Below are 19,450 nucleotides of genomic sequence, written 5' to 3'. Positions count from 1 at the left end.
GCAGGGAGAAACTTCACAAAGATGGGACATTTAAGCAAATAAAGGATACAAGTGACACTCAGAAAACAATTGGTAAAAAGGTGAATTATTTGAAATTAGCAGGGAATGGATCATCTATTATAGGTGGCACCATTAAAACAGGAAATAATAAATTCATTTACTGGAGATGAAGATGTTTATTTTGAATTCACTTATCTTTATTTGCATTTGGCAGTTCATACATTTTATTATTTTATTATTTTATATTTTTGACAAACACTGCAAACCCAGCCTAATAAAGAGATATCAAAAAACAAACATGTATAATAGTGCACTAGTTACGGTAGCCTAATGACTCTCTTAAGATTTATAAACTCTGCCAAATATCATATGTGGCGATTAGAATCATATCATGCATAAGCCCAAAAAATATTTCAAGAACCTAAGGGTGTAAATGAGCCAAGCTACCCGAGATTGGCTCAATTAATGCTCGAATTAAATTCGATTTTTCACGAGCCAGCTCGAGCTGCTCATTTACGTTGATGAGCCGAGCTCGAGCTGAAAAATACTCAGCTCGTGAGGCTCGCGAATCTAAACGAGCTTATATATATATATAAAATATTAAATTATTTATAATATAAATTACAAACATATATAATTATATAAACTATATAAATTACAAAATTACTTTTTAATCCAACTGTGAAAGGTTAATCGAGCTTAAATGAGCCGAGCTCGAGCTACTTGAGCTTTTCATCGAGCTGAGCTCGATCATAAAAAAAAAATGGCTCGAACAAGCTCGAGCCTGGTGATACTCAGCTCAAATTGACTCATTTACAACCCTACAAGTACCAAAATCCTTCTACCATATTATCTTAGAAGGGAGAAAAATGATATCTTTCCAAAGAGACCCTCTAACAATAAATGAACAGTAATACTACAGTATTTTACATAATATGCTATATTATACATACAGTATTGGAGTAAATTTTTTAATAGGTCACTAAACTTTGGTTTATTTTCACTTTGATCACCGAACTTCAATTTGTATCAATTTGGTCACTTAACTTTAATTTGATTTCAACCGACAATAAATCAAGAATTTCAACCCCTAATTGATTACATGGCTGTCTAAAAATCTAAATCAGTCTTCCTCATGACACATTATTAAGTCTATTAGAGGTGTCCATGTCATCGAAAAACAGCTACATCATTCATTTGGATGTCGAAATCCCTTGATTTACAACCTAGTGAAATCAAATTAAAATTGAGTGATCAAATTGATACAAATTGAAGTTCAGTGATCAAAATAAAAATGAACCAAAGTTTAGTGATATACTAAAAAATTTACCCTACAGTATTGTAATAAAAATTATTGACCCACATATTCAACTTTAGATATGCTGATTAACCATATTTATAATATACCACCATACCAAGTAGTGGTTATTATAAAATATTTTTGTTTGGTGGTGCTCATTTTAAATGAAGTTTTTAGGAATTACAAAAATCCTATTATTTCATTATCTTCCTAAAATATTTAAATGTAACTTAAATACAATATTAATATTTAATGGTACTAAATATACTGTATACAATGACTTAAATATTAATATCTGGGGATATCTAGCTTTGTCTATCCAAGGACCCACAAATAGCCTTGCAGAAACTTGGTCTAATGTGGTAGGACCTTTGCATCATCCTTGTGGACATGCTTCACAATAGCCCAAAAGAAAAGCTTCTTAGTTTGATCATTAAATTTAATTAATATTTCATATCAAATTTTGACTTTAAAGGTGTTTAAAGATGGTGATATATGAACTTATCTAAAAATATATCTATCATTTTGTGGGGTTTAGGATCTAATTTAGATTTTAGACGGTAGCGCTAGTGAGTCTATCACAAAATTGTCCTATTATTATTATTATTATTATTATTATTATTATTATTATTATTATTATTATATTGTAGTGTTTTATTTATATTTTTATATGATTGTTTAAAAATATATTTTGATGGAAAAAAAAACTTCTAACGTAATGATAAAATAAAAACAATTGTATACCAAAGTGACTCATGATGAAAAAGTGAGTATTTAGTTCATCAAATATTCCATTTTGTGCCCTTTTATTTTAATAAATTAGCTTTAGATCCTTATTATATTTGAATGGCTAAGAATTCTTTAACTGCTGATACATAATAATAAATTTATTTTGAGCTTTCTCCTCCTGATCTTATTCAAATTATTCCGAGGCCCCAACATAACTTTGAATAATTTTGTAATTATTAAGTATTATTAATTAATTAATTAATTAAGTCAATGCTTAGTAATTGTATATATATAAATCAAATTAATTTACACTTCAAAAGCCATGATTAATTTGTTCATCCCATTCCAAACGAGTGAATGGCGAATGCCAATTTGGCAAAACCCTCCACAAGGGCCTCATAGTCTAAAGGGATTAGGGATACCCTTAACCTAGCTCGGGCCCAAAAAGCTCCCCTACTGTCCCTTCTCTTATCTATGGTATTTACTTAGGTACAAGACCATAAACATCACTAGCCTTTTAATGTGTGATCAAGATTGTGGGGGTTCAATTTTTTATTATATATATATATATATGATATAAATAAATAAATCATATTTTATTGAAAAAAAAAACAAAATAAATAAAATAGCAGATGAAAGAAGCAATCACAAACAATGAAAGACCTCCCAACAAATATAATAGCAATTGAAAGAAAATGGAAGAGAGGTGGAAATTCTACGATGACCGGTGTCATGGTCAAGTTGGGGCCATATCTCTTGATTAAAAGGGAGACTGTTTTTTGTTTTAAATATTAAATTTTAAAATGATATTTTTTTGTTAATTAAATTGGTCATATTTTAACTATTAAGTACTAACTAGAATTGCATACTTAAATTTTTTTTTTTCAAATTATCTGTATTAATTTTTGGAATAATAGGACGATGTCGTCTTTTTTTATGAATAAACAATACTAAACAAGATCGAAACTCGAATGTATAAGATATAGATACGTATACAGATGAGAATAATATAAGAATCCCCGTGAACGATCAGTATAAACAGTGCGAGGGAACAGATCTGCATTGGGAGAGATTTGAACCCATAACCTCCCCCTTACATTTTGATGTCATACCATTGGGCTATCCAATGGTTGACTCTGTATTAATTTTTTAAGATGAATATTGCAATGTTTTTATTGAAAAAAATCAACAAAACCCTCCTAGTCCAAATAATTAATATGACTGCTTTTATTTTCAATAGGAACCAAGAAATATTCTAGTGTCACAGTCATGAATTTTGATTTAAGAATTTATCACTCCAAACAATTCAAAGTTATTAAATTAATTTCTTTTATAATAGTTTATATGTAATTGTATATTGTATTAATAAAATAAAAAATATTAGTGTTTCATCTCAGAAAACTGAGTGTTTTCAAAGAAGCCATATTGAGATATATGAACTTCTTTTGAGAAAAAATTATTTTATTGTAGTTTAGATACATTGAGCCCATTTTTGATTTTCGTAGTTGTAATCAAGAAGAAAATCAAGGTAACATGAAACAATTCCAATTATCTTTTAAGATTTTAATTAGATCTACATATCATATTTATTTGATTTATAACTCAATGGTAATGTGCTTTTTATTTTATGTGCAACTATGATCTTTTATCACATTGTTTAAAAAAGCCATGGATTGAAACAATGAAGAATGATGTGATAAAATAAGAAAATTCTATTTTGATTTGATTTTTCTTGTCATTAATTTTTTAAAAAAATTAATCTTGTAATATTTTATTTTTAGTAATAAAATTGCAATAAGTAGATCAACTTTTGACATTTTCTCCAAAATAATTGCAAATTTTTTTTATAATGATATTTTTCCAAATTATGATTTAATTAATATTAATTAAATATGCTAGAAGTTTATTCCTCACATGTAAATTCTAACCGGCATTTGACTATTTTGTCTAGTTGAAAGAAAAATGATTAATATCTTATAATCAATATTAGATTTGTCTAATTAATCAATCTCTTAGAGTTTAAAATAGCTATCAAAATGAGACTTAAATGTGGAGTTTAATTTCTTTATAATTTATATAATGAAAGTTATGTTTTCTTTGTCTATCTTGTATATATCATTGTTAAAGAAACTTCAGATCGAGCTCAATGATCAAGTGACAGATTTGTGAAAAACTTGGTTTTAAATGCACTCCAAAGTGAGCTAGATCTTCACATCATAATTTACCAAATTAGTGTACAATTGTTAATACTGATTAATTCATTATTAGCTTTTACGTTTAATCTAATAATGAAACAACAAAGAGAAATTAATGTTAATTCAGTAATCATTTTTATTAATCTTTGTTTTAATTCATCAAATTATGTTTTATCCTCTTCAACTGAAAGCATAAAAGGAGAAAAACTAATTAATAGTTGAGTAATAATCAGAAATCATTATACCCAAAAAAACAAAAAATATTTTGAAAAAAAATAATTTAGATTCTATCTCAAAATAAAATATAATATAAGCCTTAACTTTTCCCATGCTTTCCAAAAAGAAAATAATAATAATAATAAAATCAATTTTCTTTTTTTTTTAAAAAAATTAAAAGTTACAGCTAAAATAAAAGTTACAACTTAGCTATAACGCTCTTACTCCTATTTTTATTATGTTTAAAATTATAGTGAAGAATAAGATAAGCATCGAGATAAGCATCCGAGATTATAGAGCCAAGAATAGCCCTCGGCGTGGCTTATAAGATAAGCATCCGAGATTTACTTGGCCAAGATTATCTAAGATTACAACAAAATATTGTTACAACAATTCTATTTATAGCTACAGGATCTTAGCCAAGTAAATCTCAGTTATATCATGTTACATATATGTTGAAAATAAATCCGGACTATTTCCAACACTCATAAACTTATTGTCTGGATTTTTGCAGCTAGAGATTAGCCTCTCAGTGACTTTATTTAGAATATGAACCACTCTTTTGATTTCCTGAGTGCTAGATCGCCAGATTTCGCCAAAAGCATTACGTCTCAGCTTTAGCCTCAGGAGTGATCCTGCTTTAATGGACTAAGTTAACCTCTGTTATTTTTCGGTGGGCTTCGTCTTCTCAGTCTCCATGTGTCTTTCTTGTTCTATTTTCTCCTTTTATGTTTGTAGTCTCTAGGGTGCATCATCCTTGGTGATACCCTTTTAGTTTCTTTTTTTTTTTGTTATTCTTTTTCCTTATTTTTGTTTTGTTTTGTCTTTATCCTTGTTTTGGCTTTTTAATAAATTCATGGTTTATCCATTTTATTTTTTTAAAAAAAACTTACTACCTGTATGGCTGTAAAAATAAAAAAAAATATGGAATAATTTTATTATGTAGAAATTGCAACTGATTATTAAAGAAATTGTGACATGTTTTGTTTTTACAGAATGACTGTTTGGTTAACAAAATAAAAAAAATTACTTAGACTACGGTCGGCGATCGGACCACCGTGGATCGGTGGTGGGGTGAGCAAAAAAATCCGGATCCGATGATCCGATTCGATATTCGGTTTTTTTAAAGAGGGTCGGTACCGGTCTGAATTTTTAAGGTGAAAACCGGATCGGATATGGGCCGGGAGAAATTAAAAACCGGGTATCCGAATCCGATCTGGTTTTTAATATATTCATTTATATATATAATTATATATAGATAGATATATAATAAACAGGAAAGTACCCAAAAATCCCCTTATAGTTTGCATAATCCCAATAAATCCTTGCAAGTATTGAGATCCCTTAAAAGTCCCTCCTTTTAAGTTTTTTTTTCTTCTTCATCCCATTTGCAAAGTAAACGGAGGTTGTGGAGCCGTTACATGGGTCAGATTATGACCTCAATGCCCCTTATCAAATTTTCCCATTTTCTCAACCTCATTCTAAAAAGGAAATGACCTCAAAGTACAATTATTGTCATCTCAAAAATTGAATTTGAAACTTTAATTTTTTTATTTTTTTATTTTGAAGATAATAAATTTAAAATTTATTTGTTAAAATTTATAGTATTTTAAATTTGTTTAAAGATTAAGATAGTTTTAAATAATGTTTAATTATTATTTTATAATTAATTAACACACTTATATAATAGATAATAATTCTTTTATAATTCTAAAATAAAGTTATTTAACTTAATTAAAACTATTGAAAAAAACTCTATGGACTATCACTTTTTTTTTTGCATCACAGTTTGATTAATGATATGATCACTTTTTAGAAGCTTTTCTTTTTAATTTATACGCATTTTGTCAATTTGTGCATACGTTTGGGATTTTTTATTTTAAATTGTTTCAAAAACATTAAATAAAAAATTATTTTATTTTATAAGGAGACCCATCACCACTAGTGAAATAGAAAGAGATTTTGTTTAATTGTTTTAAATATTTTTAAATAAAACTTATTTTATTTTGTAAAAAATGGCAATTACTACTAATGATATATCTCAATTTTTTTGCTTCTTTCTTGTCATGCTACCTTGTTGTTTTTTTTTTTGTACTTTTTTTCTTGTAATTTTTTATTAATAAAATTATGATTTATTCAACTTCATAAAAAAAAAACTTCATTTCATATCTAAACAGATCGTTATTCATAAAAATCCATAATATATACTAAGCTTTTCGACAATTTTTAAGAATTATTGTATTTGTAATTTGGTATAATTTTCAAGAATTGATAAATGCAAAAAAGGTATTTTTACTAACGGCTTTTCTTGATTTTGATGGCAGTAAATTTGAATTTATTTTCCAAATTAAAGTGATTTATTTTTTCTAAAAATTGAGATGGATTTAAAATAATAGTTAATTATTATTATTATTTCATAATTAATTAAAATGATCATGTTCAAAGAGGTCTCCGCCGAAAAGAGCCTCACCGAAGAAAGCTACATCGAAGAGAGCCCCAAGGAAGAGGGTCCCTCCACAAAAGAAAACCCCTGGAGAAACAGCATCCCGGTCAACTAATGTCTTAGAAAGGGGAAAAATGATGCATTACGCGTTGTTGACATACTACTTAAGTCTTTCACCTATTTGAGGAAGGATAAACTGGCAAAGGAGACATTTTTTTCTGTGTGTTATGCATTTTTAATAATAAGCTGTGTTTATGAAACATATGTGTAATATTATGATTTCATGTGTAGGTTTAACTTTTATTGTGTAACCATTACCTATTCATGTGTATATTTATTATTTCATGTGTAACATATGCCGTTCCTATATATAATATACATTTCATATGTAGCATATATGCTTCATATATATTCTGATCGATTCCTACGTAATAATTTTATACAGTTCCGTCATTTGGAGGAATGACTATGGGTATACCATCCGTGACAACCTCTTCGTCTTCCTTGAAGGAAAACAACATGTCCCGAATGATGTTGTGGAGGCCCTCGTCCTAATGATCGGAGAAAATTTGTTGTTTGTCATTTTTCCCGTTGTTTGTAAGTGACTAACATTGTTGTTTGTTAATACAAAATTCGGTCGTAAATCTTAAATATACTCAGCAAATTATGCACATCAAATGGAATACTAAACAGGAAAATACAGAGAATACACAAGAAACATAAATAATACACACCAAACAAAGTTAATACACATGAAATAGACTCAATACATAGTAGACAAAAATAACACTCACCAAACTGAAATAATACATAAAAAATAAAAATACTACACACTCAACAGAAATAATACACAGGAAATGGAATTACTACATACAAGACGGAAACCATACACAAGAAAGGGAATTAATACACAGGTACCTATTCAACTACACAACATCAAAATATACACAGTTAGTGAAAAAAATAAAAACAAATAACATCCACTCACATTATGGATAGCCCCCTCAATCCACAATGACTGTATTACATGATCTTTTGATGTATGCACGTACATAATTTTGACGATTATTGACCAACACTACTCTCTCAACAATTTCTCGAGTCTAGTGTTGGTCTTCATAAAGTTCACCTCTAAGTGGCATAGCCAATAATCATGCAATGATGACGGGAAGACTCACGCCATGGTGTTAATTAGACCCTTTGGATTGATTCGAGATAAATGTTATAATTTTATCGTAGTTATCTTACCATACAAGGCATGTTCAAGGGTAGCAAGAAACCAAGTCCAGTTCTCATTAATTTTGTTGTTGATTATAGGCTGTTACCCCGAGGACAATCCCACCATACTTGCCCATCAAATGAGTTTCATCAATAAAAAGTAATGGCCTGCACCCATGCTTGAACCCCAACAAACAAACGCCAAAAGTAAAGTCAAAATTGCCTTTTAATTGTGAGTCATGGGCAATCTTTGAAGTGGTCTATATTATTAAATGGTTGAATTACTTTTAATATCGATCCATTATATGTTTGGGAACACCCAGCAATATTGAGCACCCCAGAAGGAGGATGTTGGGAGAGAAAAGTATCGCCATTGCAGTTCATGCTATATGAGAAAAACTTCCTGCATGGCAATAAACAAAAATCAACAAAATACACATGAACATTACTTAATACACAAGAACAACTAATAATACACATGAAACATCTTTAATACACAGGAAATAATAATAATACACAAGAAATAATTGTAATACACAGGGAATGATTGTAATACACAGAAAGACGTCTAATACACAATAACACACTACAACATTATGTCTCTATAGCTATGGAAGAAATTGTAGCAAAAGGTACAAAATCCTTTAGCTAAACATGTTAGCTTCAAAGATAAATCTCGTAGCAAGAAATGTCATAGCTAAAAGTTAGCCACATATTTTATGACTTCTGTAGCTAAGTGTAATATATTTTGCTACAACTTTTATTTTTTCATGTCTAAAAGAATAAAATATATTGCCATGAAAATTTAACTTGGTAGCAAATAATTAGTTGTTTTAGCTACATTATATTTATATATATAGCAAAATAGTTTTTAGTTGCAACAGAGAAACTTTGTGTCTAAAAGTTTAATTTACTTGCCACAGTAAAATTCTTGTGACAAATATTTTATGTTTTAGTTATAAATGTAATATGTCCGTAACTAAATTAAGCATTTATTTGCTATAGTTACTAAAACGTAACTAAAAAGATAGCACCTTTGCTTCGAAACAAATCAGTTATAGCTACACACTCAAATATTTTGCTATGAAATAGGAGGCTTGTAACAAATTCTACAAGAAAACAAGGGTATCATGGACGGAGATTTCCGTCACTGACAGATCAAATTCCGTGGGTGATGACTTTCACTAACGGGAATTTGCGTTAGACATTACCGTTGGTAATAATAAAGTGGCTAATACTATTTCCGTTGGTAAAAATATTTCCGTTGGTGATGTTGAAGTATTAGTGACGGAATACTCTGTTACTAAAAGTGTTTTTCATCCATGGTATTCCGTCACTGAAAGTATTCATCATCAACGGAATTCCATCACTAAAAGTGTTTATCACTCACGAAAGTCCGTCACTGATTCGTATTAACACCAACGGAATTCCGTCACTGAAAGTATTTATCACTCACGGAAGTCCGTCACTGATTCTTATCAACACCAACGGAATTACGTCACTAAAAGTGTTTATCACCCACGGAATTCCACACTGATGGTTTTCATCAACAACGGAATTCCATCACTAAAAATATTTATCACCACAGAATTCCGTCACTAAAGGTACTAATTACCAATGGAATTTGGTCACTAATTATTTTCATTATCCATAAAATTCGCCTCTAATACTATTTTTTATTAATTCATTTTTCTAGTTTATTTCCCTATAGCACATATATATTACAAATGCTATTTCACAATTTATTTATAATGTCTAAAATTATTTATTCATTCAAAAAAACAAGTCCAACATTGTTTAAGACAAAAACCTTCAATGTTTCATCAAATTTAAAAACATCATAGGAGAAATCATAGGTAAAATTAACCATAAAACACCCAAGTTCTATGAATCACTCTCTCAAACATTCAATCTTCACCATCGGTGGTTTCATCTTCATGGTCTTTGTCATTCGTTCCAATTTGAGAGAATCTAGCATTCCTACAAAATGTTGCAGGATTTAACATCTCAGATTCTCAGTAATACTATACAAAAATATCTTGATTTTATTATGAGAATCCTCCAAGCTTTGTAGTTTATTCTTCACAGTCACTACTTCTTCCCGCAGATTATCAACTTCGGTGGAAGGACGTGGAGCTTCAATTAGTGGACTACCATCCAATGAATAGTAGCCTTCCCCAATACTAATAGGAGGAGAAATTAAATTTTTTCCACGTGGCGTGGTCCCAAATCCATACACATGTGTACGCGTAGTCTCTATTCCTCCAATTGCATCACACCAAGCTTGTGGGTCAAATTCAGGATGAAAAGATTCATCGACGCCATATTTTTGGTTCATTGAAGAAGTATAAGATTCCTACAAAAACATAAAATCCTTATAAGTGGTATGGTTAAGATAATAAAAGAATTATTAATGCATTAGAAATTAAAATTGTATATTAATAATTACAATATAATTATGAAACTAATTTACTTACACTCACAGATTTAGATTTGTTATCAACATAATCACCACGACCCTTGTCACGCTTGTGTGTGTGATTAAACACTTCTGTATATGTTGGCTTACGATTTAATTGGGTTTTACTCATGGACATATAATTAAAAAAAATGTAAACCTTGTGAAAAAGATATACAATCTTGAAAACTACAATTAAAAAGCAATATAGATCATATATACCATCCTCTCCCCATGAAGCAAAAAAGGAATTGATCCACCAGTATGTTTGGTAATACTTCCATTTTTTTCTGTGTGCCTATTTTGCTTGGCCTTTTGAGATCGATTTTTCCATGTTTCACTATTCCAAACATTGTCAATTAAACTATCCCAAATATCAACTCTTATCCAACCTTCATTATAGCCTTTACAATGTGCAATGTCACTCACTCCAAAATGCTTCTTTGCTCGACTCCTTTCTTCTTCCATCATTCCTTTAAATCGCTCTTTGCATGTAGTGCCCCATATTTTTCGTACAATATTTGTTTTTTCGATGGGCCATACAAATTGTTCCTATTAAAATAAATAAACCAAATGTTACCAATACCACACTCAATAAATAAGAATAGGACAATACGTTCAAACTATAAAAGTACTAAACTATTTGCAAGAAATAGAAGTTAGTCATACTTCAAAAAATAAAAACAAGTGTTGCATAACCAATTAATCTACCAAAGACAATATATTTCTTGTTTTCAACAAAATGTTGATACAAACTACATGCATATGCTATGAACAAATCGTTGATGAAAATCTCATACAAAAATCAAATATATATATATATATATATATGACATGTTTGTTTTTTTCAAAGAGATAAGATGGTGAGGTTCATGTTTATCAACAAGGCTAATGACAATAAGAGTCATTAATCCATAAATAACACAACACAAACTCCATTTTCTTGAAACGCATATATATTGTGTATAACATAAGTTTAAAGGTATATAGGAAATTAAAGCAAACACACACCTGAAATTTTGCCCACATGTCCTCTTTGATACCATTAGGTGTTTGTTTCCATGTTGGCCATGCATCATTGAAGTTAAGTTGTATGTATTTTGTAATTGTCCTAACAACTTTAGGTTCAATAAATTTTCTATCATAAGAAGACAAAGAAACATTAGTTTATATTAATTAAAATTTTGATTTAATATAAAATAAGATGAATTGCAAATGTACATACTCATCATGTAAAGTGGCAATAAGGACTCGATCATTAGGATTTGTTTGTGTAGGCATTTTTTTTATTTGGACCTCTTGAACTTTTCCTTGTTTCTACATCTTGGGTAATCGCATCCTCAATTACTTCTTTCCTAATATGTGGATTTTGTGTTTCCGGTACCTCTGTTAATGGAGCTTGTGACTCATCCAAAAAGTTTATCAAAAGTGGACTTTGCGGATGTGATGTAGTGGCCTAAACCATGCTTCCCACGCTGCTGCACTTGGAGGCTCTTCAACTACTCCAGCTCCAACCCTTTTCTTACCTTTTGATTTATTCGAAGTTTTCCCTTTAGACATGATTTCTTAAAATCAACAACAAAGAAAGAATAAAACTCATTCATAATTGCATAAATATTATTAAGAAATCACTTAGAAAGAGGCTAATCAATGTATTGAAAACCTTAATTAATTAATTATCATTTACATATGTGTAATGAGGCTAATCATTTTTTTTTGTGCGTTAATATAAACAAAATCCATCATGTCACAAATAATGTACATAAAGTTATTACAATAAATGATTGTACATTTGTACTTGAAATAAGATTAAGATTATTTCATAATGGGCCAACTAGCCGTACAACTGTAAATGGGCCTGCTACTGAAGAATGTTAACATTGTAATTAATGGGTCGTGCTTGAAAATAAAGAAAGCCACTCTTCTTCTTCAAAATAATAAGTAACAAGAGAAATAGTAAAATTAATTTGGTCATATGAAAAATTTACCCTTAGGTAGGTATTTTTATATTTCATTGACAACAAGCCAAATAAATAAAAAAACTTTGAACATAAAAATATAAAAAGATAAAAGTAAGGTTCTAAATTTGTTATTTTTTAAAATGGGTCTTTCATTATTGTTTGCCTTGGGATTCAAAGTTTTTTTTTATATAATTTTTGTAGGATGGCATTTAACAAGAATTCATAGTAATTTTGTTTCTTTTTTAAGAAGATACCATTTGTTACCAAGATAAACATATGAAGAATTGGAAAACCAAACAAGATAGAAAACACCATACGTAAAAGAGAACCACCAAAATAAAGCCTACATCATAGACCTAATATAATAACACATGATTCACAATTAGAACAAAAAAGAGAATAATGCAATAAAAACTCACTTATCAAAGCAAATATGCATGTTAATTAGTAGGCACTATAATTTGTTAATACAACTACTACTTTGATAACTATAACTCAGCAAGGAACATCAATCATCATAACATATAACTTGTGGAAAATAGTGTTAGAGCCATTGTCTATTATATATTATTGCATAAAAACCGTAGCTTCAACAAATAAAGGCACCTCAATACTAAATATAAGCGTGTTTTTAAATTTCTTATCATTAAAAAAGAAACAAACAAATACAATTTTATAATGTTACAAGAAGATATGATACTTTTACGGGTTCGAGCCATGAGTTTTGAACTAAAATACGAACATAATAATTAAATTAAGAAGTTCATGCTTAAAAACTCTAGAAACATTAGATTAAGGAAAACTATTAGATTAAGAAAAACAATTTGATCACCAAACAATAAATAACAAAAAAATAATCCGAAATTATTAAATTAAGTAAAACTCTAGAAACATTAGATTAAGGAAAACTAAATTATTATATTAAGTAAAACTTTAGAAACATTAGATTGCCATAGATTATGTAAGAACTTAGAGTTCAAGAGTTTAGCAAAAGATCTCTCTGGGTGTTACTCAACCATTGCTCAAAATCCATAGAATTGAATGGGCAATAGAACTCTGAGAAGACTACTACAAGCATAACCATTACCTAAGTATAGATTGTTCTCCTGAATCAAATTATAGATAAGCATATTGAGAAAATTAAAATCAAAAGATAAGTTGCAAACAATAACCACACATGAAGATGTAGACACAAAAGTGTTGATTTGCATCAATGATGTCATCTAATAATCATATGCCATACAGGTCTTAACCTATATTCAACAGGATGCCATTCTTCAAGTTAATATTTAGCCCATGTTGCATGCAATGTCATGTTTGTAGGTTACTGTGGAAAGCACCTTGTGGAAAGCAATGAGCATCTCAACAAGCACTAGTTCATTTAGAATAAAAATACATTTTATAAAGAAAAAATTGAGCATCTCAACGGCTGTCAATGTGTCAATAGGCTGAAGATCACTATTCTCAGCAAGGCCCAATGGAATTAAATCTAGTGTATCAACAAAGGACCTAATGGCATACTAAAAAAAGAACAATAAACCATGAGGTGCCAATGTTTAATATATACTCTGAAATATACAAAACCCACTCACATGTTCAACACTAGGATATATATCTGCTGCAGATTCAACGCCAATTGAACATGATATCTCAGCAGATCCACCACCATACACTAGAGGTGGGCACGGGCCGTCCGGCAACCCGGCCCGCTCGAACCGCCCGCCAGTCATTGACCCGATTGAGCCTAGATCGTAGACCGGGCGGGTTGGGCTTCTTCCAACCCGTGGCCCGGCGGGCCCGACCCTAATTAAAACCGGGTTGCAACCCGGTTCCCAACCCGGCGGGTTGGGCCCGTTGAAGCCCATCAACGGCTATGATTTTTGAAATTCAAAAATCACAGACAGCCGTTGGCCAATTTTTTTTATTTTTATTTTTAATTTCAAATTTCAAATTTTCAGAAATTCAAATTTTTTTTTTAAATTCTTATAAATCCCTATATATACCCCCACCCCACTATTATTTACTTTTTACCAATTATTACTCTTTCCCAACTCTCTACTCTCATGCTTTCTTAATCTCCTACTTTCATTCTCTCTTAATCTCACTCTCTCAAGGCATATTATTTGGATTATTGGAGTTTAATTATTTCAAGTCAATATTATCAAGGCTTAATATTACAAGTTGGAATCTTGGAGACTTGGAGTGGTTCAACTTTAGATTTTCTCTTAATTTTTAAGATTTCGGAAGTTCCAAATTAACAAGGTTGGTGATGATTAATTTATTTTTATGTTTAGTTATAGTTTCATAGGCTTGTCTTAATTTAATCATGCAAGTATTAGTTGTATTCTTGATATGTTTATTTTAATTATTAGTTTAGACTTGTGGACATATAAGAAATGCATGAAATTATTATTTGTAGTTTCCATAGAGTTGTTTTTTAAATAATTGTATGAATTTATTTTTGTAGACTTGAACAAAATTATTAGTTATATTCTTCATATTTATTTTTATTATTAGAATGGATATGTGGTTTTTTTAAAAAAAGTACATGAAATTAATATTTCTAGTTTTTTTGTAGACTTAATTTTCTTTAATATTTGCATGAAATTATTTTTTTGTAGAGTTGAATGAATCATTTATGATATTTATTTTTTTATTATTAGTTTAGAGTTGTGGTTTTTGAAAAAAATGCATGAATGTATTTTTTTATGGACTTGTATGAAATTATTTTTAACTTGTGGGAGTTTTAAAAAATACATGAAATTAATAATTCTAATTTTTGTAGACTTGGTTTTCTTTAATATTTGCATGAAATTATTTTTTTGTGAATGATTTTTGTATTTATGATATTTATTTTTATTATTAGTTTAAAGCTGTGTTTTTCTTTAAAAAATGCATGAATGTATTTTTTATGGACTTGTATAGAATTATTTTTAACTTGTGGGAGTTTTAAGAAGTATATGAAATTAATAATTCTAATTTTTGTAGACTTGGTTTTCTTTAATATTTGCATGAAATTATTTTTTTGTAGAGTTGAATGAAATTTTTTTATTTATGATATTTATTTTTTTATTATTAGTTTAGAGTTGTGGTTTTTGAAAAAAATGCATGAATGTATTTTTTTATGGACTTGTATGAAAATTATTTTTTTAACTTGTGGGAGTTTTAAAAAGTACATGAAATTAATAATTCTAATTTTTGTAGACTTGGTTTTCTTTAATATTTGCATGAAATTATTTTTTTGTGAATGATTTTTGCATTTATGATATTTATTTTTTTATTATTAGTTTAGAGTTGTGGTTTTTTGAAAAAAATGCATGAATGTATTTTTTATGGACTTGTATGAAATTATTTTTAACTTGTAGGAGTTTTAAAAAGTACATAAAATTAATATTTTTAGTTTTTGTAGACTTGGCTTTCTTTAATATTTGCATGAAATTATTTTTGTAAAGTTGAATGATGCATCTTTAATATTTGCATGAAATTATTTTTTTGTAGACTTGAATGAAATTATTTGTAGTATTCTTATATATTTAATTTCATTATTAGTTTTTAGACTTGTGTATGCATTTTTTTAATATTTGCATGAAATTTTTTTATGTGTAGTTTTTGTATACTTTTTGGTAAATATTTGCATGAAATTATTTTTGTAGACTTGAATGAAATTATTTGTAACATTGTCATATACTTAATTTCATTATTAGTTTTATACTTGTGTATGCATTTTTTTAATATTTGCATGAAATTTTTATGTGTAGTTTTTGTATACTTGTTTTTTATTTTTAAATATTTGCATGAAATTATTTTTGTAGACTTGAATGAAATTATTTGTAGTATTCTTATATATTTAATTTCATTATTAGTGTTGTACCCTGTCCTGATTTAGACCTCGGGCCTATTTAGATTTTTATGCTTGCATTAGGGGTAAAATGGTCATTTAGTAGTAGTGGCATTTTTGCATGTTTGCATAGTAGTTTTATGTGAAAAATCGGGGGCAATTCCGTCATTTGGATCCATTTCTATGATTTTTCTATTAAGAGGGCAATTAGGTCATTTTCTATTAAAATGAAAATGAATGAATGAATGAGAAAAAGCCTGGAGAGTTCTTTTTCCTTCCTTGCTTCCTTGCTTCTTGTTTTTTTCTTGTTCGGCCGAGCATAAACTTAGAAACAAAAAAATCTTTCCGCGAGAATTTCCGCGACCTTCAATACCAAACTTATTCCTCTCTCACTCCCCGAATCCGGTAAGCCTTATATCCAATATTTTTGTTTTGTATTTCACCCAGTATTTCCTTGTTTTTTTAGAAATATATAAAAATTTCGATTTCTCCATGAATATGATGATTCATAGGCTTAAATTGAAGCCAATGATTTATAATGCATGTATGAGAATGTTGTAGAAGAAAAATTTTTGATTTAGAGTTGTAAATTGGGAGAAAAACCATAGTATAAGGTTCGAGATTCTGTAGTAATTTCAAATTACTGTAGCATCGAAAAATTTTGAGCCTTATCCGGTATTTCTTTTGGTCCACATTGAAGCTCTTCTTACCACGAACTCATTGGAACTAGTTTTTACTCCATTCGAGATCGTTTGGATCCAAAATGACGATGTTTTGCCCTAAAACCCTAATATTTTTGTATTAAACATGTATAATCGTATTTTATACATTTTCTTGTGATTATCATTCTTATGTTCATTAAAATTTGAATTCCCTGCTTTTATCTAGGGTGGCGAGCGTCCTCCAGGGGAAGGAGCTCGCCCGATCGGTGAGTGCGTCTCGGGGACGAGGCGAGCGGGTTCGTGAGTGGTTAAATTTATAATTGCATAGATTTAATAAGAGTACTAAAGTATTTCTTCATGTGTTTTATCACATAAACTTGATGATAAATTGACTTTCTTTTGATATATATATATTTTTGAGTACGAATTTACTTTGAAATGGTTAAAACTAGAATGCTTATACCTATTTATTTGAAAGAAACATGTTTACTTGCATTTCAGTATTTATATGCAAATGAGATATGGTTTTGATGTACATTTCAGTATTTAAACATTGTATGATGGATTATTTGAATTGGAAGTTAGAAAGAATTATGTTGTGGCATTTAGTTTTGATGGTGACAGATGACTTTAGTCCAGTAATCTGCGATGTGGGGTTCCACGGTCCGGCTCGATGGGAGGCGGTGGTTAACCCCTGGTTTACCCGGGTCAAGAGGTCTGCGAGCCATCGACTGGGGGGTTCGTTATGTGAGAAACCCGGGGTCACCACACGGGGATCTCGAGTACAACACCAGGAAAAGGCACCTTTTTAATTTTAAAAAGTTTTAAAAACTCCTTGGTGGTCCCACAGCTAGTCGCGGCCACGATTAGTGTGGGAACTGTTTTAGGCCAGCCTGTATTTTTGGAGCTATGTTCATTATGTTTTAAAATGTTATTTGCTTTTACTATTGATGAATCTTGTGTTATTTGTTAATATGTTGAATACTTGGAACTGATTTTATATGCTATTATTATTTCTTTGAATTACCATTTGAAATACTTTATCACTCTGTTACATCTATGCTGACACCACTCACTGGGTAACCTCTGTTACTCACCACTCCCTTTTTATCTTTTCAGACTGCGACGTTGGACAGAGTTGTCAGTCTGACGAGTAGAGGTTTATCTGTACTTCTTATTTAGGTTTGTTATAGTATGCATGTACACTCTATGGATCCACTAGACTTGACCTTATATGTGGTTCTTGTATTTATATTTTCGGGTTGTATCTTAAAACCCCGGTTTTAGTCCTGATTATTGTTGCTATTGTGTTTAGGGTTCCTAGTACTAGGGAACCCTATTTGTGATATTTTTATTATGTTGTCTTCTAGTTATATAATTGTGATAATGAGTTTATATTGAGCCTTACGACGACCGAAAGTGGGGCAGCTGTGGGACCCACTTCTTGTCAGTCGTGGCGGTTGCCACGCGCCCTGATTAGGGTTCGGGCGTGACAATTTTAGTGGTATCAGATCTAGAGGTTTACATTGATCTTAGTTTAAATTCTAAAATTGTTGATTTCCTTAAAGACTAGTGGATCCAATTACTGATTTGCATTGAGCATAAGTGCATATAGGAGTTAAGCTTAAAAATTTGTCTCTCTTTGTTCTTTTCAGTTAGAATGCCAAAGACTACGTCCCACGTGCACGCGTCGAGGAGCTAGTGTTCCTTCCGGGGAACCTACTCCCCGCTCAACCTCCTTCTCCCCCATAGGCAAGAGGTCAATTCCGGGGACATGAGCTCTGTTGTGGCGACTACGTGCATGCTCCCTCGGAGTTCCGTGTCCCGTACCTCGAGCTGTAACCCTGTGAGTAGCACCACCACCGAAGCTCTCCAAAGCTTTTAAAGGCATATTGGGATGCTCAGGGTCGTCAGCCGACATATCAGGAATATCGTGATTTCCTTGGTTATTGGAGCTTGTTTGGGGGACAGTCCCCACATCGAGCTGCACGATGTCACGCACAACCACCCCCAATGCCTTCGATTCGAGAAGCACCAGTGGAAGACAGTAAAATCAGTCAGAGCTTAATTTTGTCCAAGCTACTCGAAGGAAGCAAGGCGATTGGGATGTAATGCTTTTGATGGTTCGGTGATGCTATGGTCTGCCAAGGAATGGTTAAAGAGGTTGCTTGCTACTTTTGAAGACATGGGCGTAGAAGACTGAGTCGAAACTAAAGGTCTGCAATCGGGGCTTTTGGAAAACGAGCAAGGATCCGGTGGGAAACTCTCAAGGGTCGTTCGGAAATACCACCCGACTTGGTCGATTTTTCTACATGAGTTTGATGAAGAATATTACACTCGATTTCATCGTGACCCGAGAGCTGACAAGAGTACATGAAATTGGTTCGGGGAAATAAAGGCGTTAGCGGAATATGAGCGATTTGAAAAGAA

Source organism: Dioscorea cayenensis, chromosome 4 (genome assembly GCF_009730915.1).
Source record: "Dioscorea cayenensis subsp. rotundata cultivar TDr96_F1 chromosome 4, TDr96_F1_v2_PseudoChromosome.rev07_lg8_w22 25.fasta, whole genome shotgun sequence".
Taxonomy (NCBI): domain Eukaryota; kingdom Viridiplantae; phylum Streptophyta; class Magnoliopsida; order Dioscoreales; family Dioscoreaceae; genus Dioscorea; species Dioscorea cayenensis.
Note: the sequence above shows the minus strand (reverse complement) of the source record.